Here is a 9786-nt window from a genome sequence, read left to right as displayed (position 1 = left end):
AAGGTTCCTCCCAGGCTGGTGTATAATAAAGGCTCCTCCTAGGCTGGTGTATAATAAAACTTCCTCCCAGGCTGGTGTTTGATAAAGGTTCTTCCCAGGCTGGTAAGGATAAAGGTTCCTCTCGGGCTGGTGTATAATAAAAGTTCCTCCCAGAATGGTGTATAAGAAAGGTTCCTCTCAGGCTGGTGTATGATAAAGGTTCCTCCCAGGCTGGTGTATAATAAAGGTTCCTCTCAGGCTGGTGTATAATAAAGGTTCCTCTCAGGCTGGTGTATAATAAAGGTTCCTCTCAGGCTGGTGTATGATAAAGGTTCCTCTCAGGTTGGTGTATAATAAAGGGTCCTCTCAGATTATGTATAATGAAGGTTCCTCTCAGGCTGGTGTATAATAAAGGTTCCTCTCAGGTTGGTGTATAATAAAGGTTCCTCCCAGGCTGGTGTATAATAAAGGTTCCTCCCAGGCTGGTGTAAAATAAAGGTTCCTCCAAGGCTGGTGTATAATAAAGGCTCCTCCTAGGCTGGTGTATAATAAAAGTTCCTCCCAGGCTGGTGTATGATAAAGTTTCCTCCCAGGCTTGTAAGGATAAATAGGTTCCTCTCGGGCTCGTGTATAATAAAGGTTCCTCTCAGGCTGGTGTATAATAAAAGTTCCTCCCAGAATGGTGTATAATAAAGGTTCCTCTCAGGCTGGTGTATAGTAAAGGTTCCTCCCAGGCTGGTGTATAATAAAGGTTCCTCCCAGGCTGGTGTATAATAAAGGTTCCTCCCAGGCTGGTGTATAATAAAGGTTCCTCTCAGGCTGGTGTATGATAAAGGTTCCTCTCAGGTTGATGTATAATAAAGGTTCCTCTCAGATTATGTATAATAAAGGTTCCTCTCAGGCTGGTGCATAATAAAGGTTCCTCTCAGGTTGGTGTATAATAAAGGTTCCTCCCAGGCTGGTGTATAATAAAGGTTCCTCCCAGGCTGGTGTATGATAAAGGTTCCTCTCAGGTTGATGTATAATAAAGGTTCCTCTCAGATTATGTATAATAAAGGTTCCTCTCAGGCTGGTGCATAATAAAGGTTCCTCTCAGGCTGGTGCATAATAAAGGTTCCTCCCAGGCTGGTGTATAACAAAGGCTCCTCCTAGGCTGGTGTATAATAAAACTTCCTCCCAGGCTGGTGTTTGATAAAGGTTCTTCCCAGGCTGGTAAGGATAAATAGGTTCCTCTAGGGCTGGTGTATAATAAAAGTTCCTCCCAGAATGGTGTATAATAAAGGTTCCTCTTAGGCTGGTGTATAATAAAAGTTCCTCCCAGGCTGGTGTATGATAAAGGTTCCTCCCAGGCTTGTAAGGATAAAAGGTTCCTCTCAGGCTCGTGTATAATAAAAGTTCCTCCCAGAATGGTGTATAATAAAGGTTCCTCTCAGGCTGGTGTATAGTAAAGGTTCCTCCCAGGCTGGTGTATAATAAAGGTTCCTCCCAGGCTGGTGTATAATAAAGGTTCCTCCCAGGCTGGTGTATAATAAAGGTTCCTCTCAGGCTGGTGTATGATAAAGGTTCCTCTCAGGTTGGTGTATAATAAAGGTTCCACTCAGATTATGTATAATGAAGGTTCCTCTCAGGCTGGTGTATAATAAATGTTCCTCTCAGGCTGGTGTATAATAAAGGTTCCTCTCAGGCTGGTGTATAATAAAGGTTCCTCTCAGGTTGGTGTATAATAAAGGTTCCTCCCACGCTGGTGTATAATAAAGGTTCCTCTCAGGCTGGTGTATGATAAATGTTCCTCTCAGGTTGGTGTATAATAAAGGTTCCTCTCAGATTATGTATAATGAAGGTTCCTCTCAGGCTGGTGTATAATAAAGGTTCCCCTCAGGTTGGTGTATAATAAAGGTTCCTCCCAGGCTGGTGTATAATAAAGGTTCCTCCCAGGCTGGTGTAAAATAAAGGTTCCTCCAAGGCTGGTGTATAATAAAGGCTCCTCCTAGGCTGGTGTATAATAAAAGTTCCTCCCAGGCTGGTGTATGATAAAGTTTCCTCCCAGGCTTGTAAGGATAAATAGGTTCCTCTCGGGCTCGTGTATAATAAAGGTTCCTCTCAGGCTGGTGTATAATAAAAGTTCCTCCCAGAATGGTGTATAATAAAGGTTCCTCTCAGGCTGGTGTATAGTAAAGGTTCCTCCCAGGCTGGTGTATAATAAAGGTTCCTCCCAGGCTGGTGTATAATAAAGGTTCCTCCCAGGCTGGTGTATAATAAAGGTTCCTCTCAGGCTGGTGTATGATAAAGGTTCCTCTCAGGTTGATGTATAATAAAGGTTCCTCTCAGATTATGTATAATAAAGGTTCCTCTCAGGCTGGTGCATAATAAAGGTTCCTCTCAGGTTGGTGTATAATAAAGGTTCCTCCCAGGCTGGTGTATAATAAAGGTTCCTCCCAGGCTGGTGTATGATAAAGGTTCCTCTCAGGTTGATGTATAATAAAGGTTCCTCTCAGATTATGTATAATAAAGGTTCCTCTCAGGCTGGTGCATAATAAAGGTTCCTCTCAGGCTGGTGCATAATAAAGGTTCCTCCCAGGCTGGTGTATAACAAAGGCTCCTCCTAGGCTGGTGTATAATAAAACTTCCTCCCAGGCTGGTGTTTGATAAAGGTTCTTCCCAGGCTGGTAAGGATAAATAGGTTCCTCTAGGGCTGGTGTATAATAAAAGTTCCTCCCAGAATGGTGTATAATAAAGGTTCCTCTTAGGCTGGTGTATAATAAAAGTTCCTCCCAGGCTGGTGTATGATAAAGGTTCCTCCCAGGCTTGTAAGGATAAATAGGTTCCTCTCGGGCTCGTGTATAATAAAAGTTCCTCCCAGAATGGTGTATAATAAAGGTTCCTCTCAGGCTGGTGTATAGTAAAGGTTCCTCCCAGGCTGGTGTATAATAAAGGTTCCTCCCAGGCTGGTGTATAATAAAGGTTCCTCCCAGGCTGGTGTATAATAAAGGTTCCTCTCAGGCTGGTGTATGATAAAGGTTCCTCTCAGGTTGGTGTATAATAAAGGTTCCACTCAGATTATGTATAATGAAGGTTCCTCTCAGGCTGGTGTATAATAAATGTTCCTCTCAGGCTGGTGTATAATAAAGGTTCCTCTCAGGCTGGTGTATAATAAAGGTTCCTCTCAGGTTGGTGTATAATAAAGGTTCCTCCCACGCTGGTGTATAATAAAGGTTCCTCTCAGGCTGGTGTATGATAAATGTTCCTCTCAGGTTGGTGTATAATAAAGGTTCCTCTCAGATTATGTATAATGAAGGTTCCTCTCAGGCTGGTGTATAATAAAGGTTCCCCTCAGGTTGGTGTATAATAAAGGTTCCTCCCAGGCTGGTGTATAATAAAGGTTCCTCCCAGGCTGGTGTAAAATAAAGGTTCCTCTCGGGCTGGTGTATAATAAAGGTTCCTCTCAGGCTGGTGTATAATAAAAGTTCCTCCCAGGCTGGTGTATGATAAAGGTTCCTCCCAGGCTTGTAAGGATAAATAGGTTCCTCTCAGGCTGGTGTATAATAAAGGTTCCTCTCAGGCTGGTGTATAATAAAGGTTCCTCTCAGGTTGGTGTATAATAAAGGTTCCTCCCATGCTGGTGTATAATAAAGGTTCCTCTCAGGCTGGTGTATGATAAATGTTCCTCTCAGGTTGGGGTATAATAAAGGTTCCTCTCAGATTATGTATAATGAAGGTTCCTCTCAGGCTGGTGTATAATAAAGGTTCCTCTCAGGTTGGTGTATAATAAAGGTTCCTCCCAGGCTGGTGTATAATAAAGGTTCCTCCCAGGCTGGTGTAAAATAAAGGTTCCTCCAAGGTTGGTGTATAATAAAGGCTCCTCCTAGGCTGGTGTATAATAAAAGTTCCTCCCAGGCTGGTGTATGATAAAGGTTCCTCCCAGGCTGGTAAGGATAAATAGGTTCCTCTCGGGCTGGTGTATAATAAAGGTTCCTCCCAGGCTGGTGTATAATAAAGGTTCCTCCCAGGCTGGTGTATAATAAAGGTTCCTCTCAGGCTGGTGTATGATAAAGGTTCCTCTCAGGTTGATGTATAATAAAGGTTCCTCTCAGATTATGTATAATAAAGGTTCCTCTCAGGCTGGTGCATAATAAAGGTTCCTCTCAGGTTGGTGTATAATAAAGGTTCCTCCCAGGCTGGTGTATAATAAAGGTTCCTCCCAGGCTGGTGTATGATAAAGGTTCCTCTCAGGTTGATGATGTATAATAAAGGTTCCTCTCAGATTATGTATAATAAAGGTTCCTCTCAGGCTGGTGCATAATAAAGGTTCCTCTCAGGCTGGTGCATAATAAAGGTTCCTCCCAGGCTGGTGTATAACAAAGGCTCCTCCTAGGCTGGTGTATAATAAAACTTCCTCCCAGGCTGGTGTTTGATAAAGGTTCTTCCCAGGCTGGTAAGGATAAATAGGTTCCTCTAGGGCTGGTGTATAATAAAAGTTCCTCCCAGAATGGTGTATAATAAAGGTTCCTCAGGCTGGTGTATAATAAAAGTTCCTCCCAGGCTGGTGTATGATAAAGGTTCCTCCCAGGCTTGTAAGGATAAATAGGTTCCTCTCAGGCTCGTGTATAATAAAAGTTCCTCCCAGAATGGTGTATAATAAAGGTTCCTCTCAGGCTGGTGTATAGTAAAGGTTCCTCCCAGGCTGGTGTATAATAAAGGTTCCTCCCAGGCTGGTGTATAATAAAGGTTCCTCCCAGGCTGGTGTATAATAAAGGTTCCTCTCAGGCTGGTGTATGATAAAGGTTCCTCTCAGGTTGGTGTATAATAAAGGTTCCACTCAGATTATGTATAATGAAGGTTCCTCTCAGGCTGGTGTATAATAAATGTTCCTCTCAGGCTGGTGTATAATAAAGGTTCCTCTCAGGCTGGTGTATAATAAAGGTTCCTCTCAGGTTGGTGTATAATAAAGGTTCCTCCCACGCTGGTGTATAATAAAGGTTCCTCTCAGGCTGGTGTATGATAAATGTTCCTCTCAGGTTGGTGTATAATAAAGGTTCCTCTCAGATTATGTATAATGAAGGTTCCTCTCAGGCTGGTGTATAATAAAGGTTCCCCTCAGGTTGGTGTATAATAAAGGTTCCTCCCAGGCTGGTGTATAATAAAGGTTCCTCCCAGGCTGGTGTAAAATAAAGGTTCCTCTCGGGCTGGTGTATAATAAAGGCTCCTCCTAGGCTGGTGTATAATAAAAGTTCCTCCCAGGCTGGTGTATGATAAAGTTTCCTCCCAGGCTTGTAAGGATAAATAGGTTCCTCTCGGGCTCGTGTATAATAAAGGTTCCTCTCAGGCTGGTGTATAATAAAAGTTCCTCCCAGAATGGTGTATAATAAAGGTTCCTCTCAGGCAGGTTCCTCCCAGGCTGGTGTATAATAAAGGTTCCTCCCAGGTTCCTCCCAGGCTGGTGTATAATAAAGGTTCCTCTCAGGCTGGTGTATGATAAAGGTTCCTCTCAGGTTGATGTATAATAAAGGTTCCTCTCAGATTATGTATAATAAAGGTTCCTCTCAGGCTGGTGCATAATAAAGGTTCCTCTCAGGTTGGTGTATAATAAAGGTTCCTCCCAGGCTGGTGTATAATAAAGGTTCCTCCCAGGCTGGTGTATGATAAAGGTTCCTCTCAGGTTGATGTATAATAAAGGTTCCTCTCAGATTATGTATAATAAAGGTTCCTCTCAGGCTGGTGCATAATAAAGGTTCCTCTCAGGCTGGTGCATAATAAAGGTTCCTCCCAGGCTGGTGTATAACAAAGGCTCCTCCTAGGCTGGTGTATAATAAAACTTCCTCCCAGGCTGGTGTTTGATAAAGGTTCTTCCCAGGCTGGTAAGGATAAATAGGTTCCTCTAGGGCTGGTGTATAATAAAAGTTCCTCCCAGAATGGTGTATAATAAAGGTTCCTCCCAGGCTGGTGTATAATAAAAGTTCCTCCCAGGCTGGTGTATGATAAAGGTTCCTCCCAGGCTTGTAAGGATAAATAGGTTCCTCTCGGGCTCGTGTATAATAAAAGTTCCTCCCAGAATGGTGTATAATAAAGGTTCCTCTCAGGCTGGTGTATAATAAAGGTTCCTCCCAGGCTGGTGTATAATAAAGGTTCCTCCCAGGCTGGTGTATAATAAAGGTTCCTCCCAGGCTGGTGTATAATAAAGGTTCCTCTCAGGCTGGTGTATGATAAAGGTTCCTCTCAGGTTGGTGTATAATAAAGGTTCCACTCAGATTATGTATAATAAAAGGTTCCTCTCAGGCTGGTGTATAATAAATGTTCCTCTCAGGCTGGTGTATAATAAAGGTTCCTCTCAGGCTGGTGTATAATAAAGGTTCCTCTCAGGTTGGTGTATAATAAAGGTTCCTCCCACGCTGGTGTATAATAAAGGTTCCTCTCAGGCTGGTGTATGATAAATGTTCCTCTCAGGTTGGTGTATAATAAAGGTTCCTCTCAGATTATGTATAATGAAGGTTCCTCTCAGGCTGGTGTATAATAAAGGTTCCCTCAGGTTGGTGTATAATAAAGGTTCCTCCCAGGCTGGTGTATAATAAAGGTTCCTCCCAGGCTGGTGTAAAATAAAGGTTCCTCTCGGGCTGGTGTATAATAAAGGTTCCTCTCAGGCTGGTGTATAATAAAAGTTCCTCCCAGGCTGGTGTATGATAAAGGTTCCTCCCAGGCTTGTAAGGATAAATAGGTTCCTCTCGGGCTCGTGTATAATAAAGGTTCCTCTCAGGCTGGTGTATAATAAAGGTTCCTCTCAGGTTGGTGTATAATAAAGGTTCCTCCCATGCTGGTGTATAATAAAGGTTCCTCTCAGGCTGGTGTATGATAAATGTTCCTCTCAGGTTGGGGTATAATAAAGGTTCCTCTCAGATTATGTATAATGAAGGTTCCTCTCAGGCTGGTGTATAATAAAGGTTCCTCTCAGGTTGGTGTATAATAAAGGTTCCTCCCAGGCTGGTGTATAATAAAGGTTCCTCCCAGGCTGGTGTAAAATAAAGGTTCCTCCAAGGTTGGTGTATAATAAAGGCTCCTCCTAGGCTGGTGTATAATAAAAAGTTCCTCCCAGGCTGGTGTATGATAAAGGTTCCTCCCAGGCTGGTAAGGATAAATAGGTTCCTCTCGGGCTGGTGTATAATAAAGGTTCCTCCCAGGCTGGTGTATAATAAAGGTTCCTCCCAGGCTGGTGTATAATAAAGGTTCCTCTCAGGCTGGTGTATGATAAAGGTTCCTCTCAGGTTGATGTATAATAAAGGTTCCTCTCAGATTATGTATAATAAAGGTTCCTCTCAGGCTGGTGCATAATAAAGGTTCCTCTCAGGTTGGTGTATAATAAAGGTTCCTCCCAGGCTGGTGTATAATAAAGGTTCCTCCCAGGCTGGTGTATGATAAAGGTTCCTCTCAGGTTGATGTATAATAAAGGTTCCTCTCAGATTATGTATAATAAAGGTTCCTCTCAGGCTGGTGCATAATAAAGGTTCCTCTCAGGCTGGTGCATAATAAAGGTTCCTCCCAGGCTGGTGTATAACAAAGGCTCCTCCTAGGCTGGTGTATAATAAAATTTCCTCCCAGGCTGGTGTTTGATAAAGGTTCTTCCCAGGCTGGTAAGGATAAATAGGTTCCTCTAGGGCTGGTGTATAATAAAAGTTCCTCCCAGAATGGTGTATAATAAAGGTTCCTCTCAGGCTGGTGTATAATAAAAGTTCCTCCCAGGCTGGTGTATGATAAAGGTTCCTCCCAGGCTTGTAAGGATAAATAGGTTCCTGGTGTATAATAAAAGTTCCTCCCAGAATGGTGTATAATAAAGGTTCCTCTCAGGCTGGTGTATAGTAAAGGTTCCTCCCAGGCTGGTGTATAATAAAGGTTCCTCTCAGGCTGGTGTATAATAAAAGTTCCTCCCAGGCTGGTGTATGATAAAGGTTCCTCCCAGGCTTGTAAGGATAAATAGGTTCCTCTCGGGCTCGTGTATAATAAAGGTTCCTCTCAGGCTGGTGTATAATAAAGGTTCCTCTCAGGTTGGTGTATAATAAAGGTTCCTCCCATGCTGGTGTATAATAAAGGTTCCTCTCAGGCTGGTGTATGATAAATGTTCCTCTCAGGTTGGGGTATAATAAAGGTTCCTCTCAGATTATGTATAATGAAGGTTCCTCTCAGGCTGGTGTATAATAAAGGTTCCTCTCAGGTTGGTGTATAATAAAGGTTCCTCCCAGGCTGGTGTATAATAAAGGTTCCTCCCAGGCTGGTGTAAAATAAAGGTTCCTCCAAGGTTGGTGTATAATAAAGGCTCCTCCTAGGCTGGTGTATAATAAAAGTTCCTCCCAGTCTGGTGTATGATAAAGGTTCCTCCCAGGCTGGTAAGGATAAATAGGTTCCTCTCGGGCTGGTGTATAATAAAGGTTCCTCCCAGGCTGGTGTATAATAAAGGTTCCTCCCAGGCTGGTGTATAATAAAGGTTCCTCTCAGGCTGGTGTATGATAAAGGTTCCTCTCAGGTTGATGTATAATAAAGGTTCCTCTCAGATTATGTATAATAAAGGTTCCTCTCAGGCTGGTGCATAATAAAGGTTCCTCTCAGGTTGGTGTATAATAAAGGTTCCTCCCAGGCTGGTGTATAATAAAGGTTCCTCCCAGGCTGGTGTATGATAAAGGTTCCTCTCAGGTTGATGTATAATAAAGGTTCCTCAGATTATGTATAATAAAGGTTCCTCTCAGGCTGGTGCATAATAAAGGTTCCTCTCAGGCTGGTGCATAATAAAGGTTCCTCCCAGGCTGGTGTATAACAAAGGCTCCTCCTAGGCTGGTGTATAATAAAATTTCCTCCCAGGCTGGTGTTTGATAAAGGTTCTTCCCAGGCTGGTAAGGATAAATAGGTTCCTCTAGGGCTGGTGTATAATAAAAGTTCCTCCCAGAATGGTGTATAATAAAGGTTCCTCTCAGGCTGGTGTATAATAAAAGTTCCTCCCAGGCTGGTGTATGATAAAGGTTCCTCCCAGGCTTGTAAGGATAAATAGGTTCCTCTCGGGCTCGTGTATAATAAAAGTTCCTCCCAGAATGGTGTATAATAAAGGTTCCTCTCAGGCTGGTGTATAGTAAAGGTTCCTCCCAGGCTGGTGTATAATAAAGGTTCCTCCCAGGCTGGTGTATAATAAAGGTTCCTCCCAGGCTGGTGTATAATAAAGGTTCCTCTCAGGCTGGTGTATGATAAAGGTTCCTCTCAGGTTGGTGTATAATAAAGGTTCCACTCAGATTATGTATAATGAAGGTTCCTCTCAGGCTGGTGTATAATAAATGTTCCTCTCAGGCTGGTGTATAATAAAGGTTCCTCTCAGGCTGGTGTATAATAAAGGTTCCTCTCAGGTTGGTGTATAATAAAGGTTCCTCCCACGCTGGTGTATAATAAAGGTTCCTCTCAGGCTGGTGTATGATAAATGTTCCTCTCAGGTTGGTGTATAATAAAGGTTCCTCTCAGATTATGTATAATGAAGGTTCCTCTCAGGCTGGTGTATAATAAAGGTTCCCCTCAGGTTGGTGTATAATAAAGGTTCCTCCCAGGCTGGTGTATAATAAAGGTTCCTCCCAGGCTGGTGTAAAATAAAGGTTCCTCTCGGGCTGGTGTATAATAAAGGTTCCTCTCAGGCTGGTGTATAATAAAAGTTCCTCCCAGGCTGGTGTATGATAAAGGTTCCTCCCAGGCTTGTAAGGATAAATAGGTTCCTCTCGGGCTCGTGTATAATAAAGGTTCCTCTCAGGCTGGTGTATAATAAAGGTTCCTCTCAGGTTGGTGTATAATAAA

Source organism: Oncorhynchus gorbuscha, linkage group LG09, assembly GCF_021184085.1.
Source record: "Oncorhynchus gorbuscha isolate QuinsamMale2020 ecotype Even-year linkage group LG09, OgorEven_v1.0, whole genome shotgun sequence".
In the NCBI taxonomy this organism is placed as follows: domain Eukaryota; kingdom Metazoa; phylum Chordata; class Actinopteri; order Salmoniformes; family Salmonidae; genus Oncorhynchus; species Oncorhynchus gorbuscha.
This window is presented reverse-complemented; position numbering follows the sequence as displayed.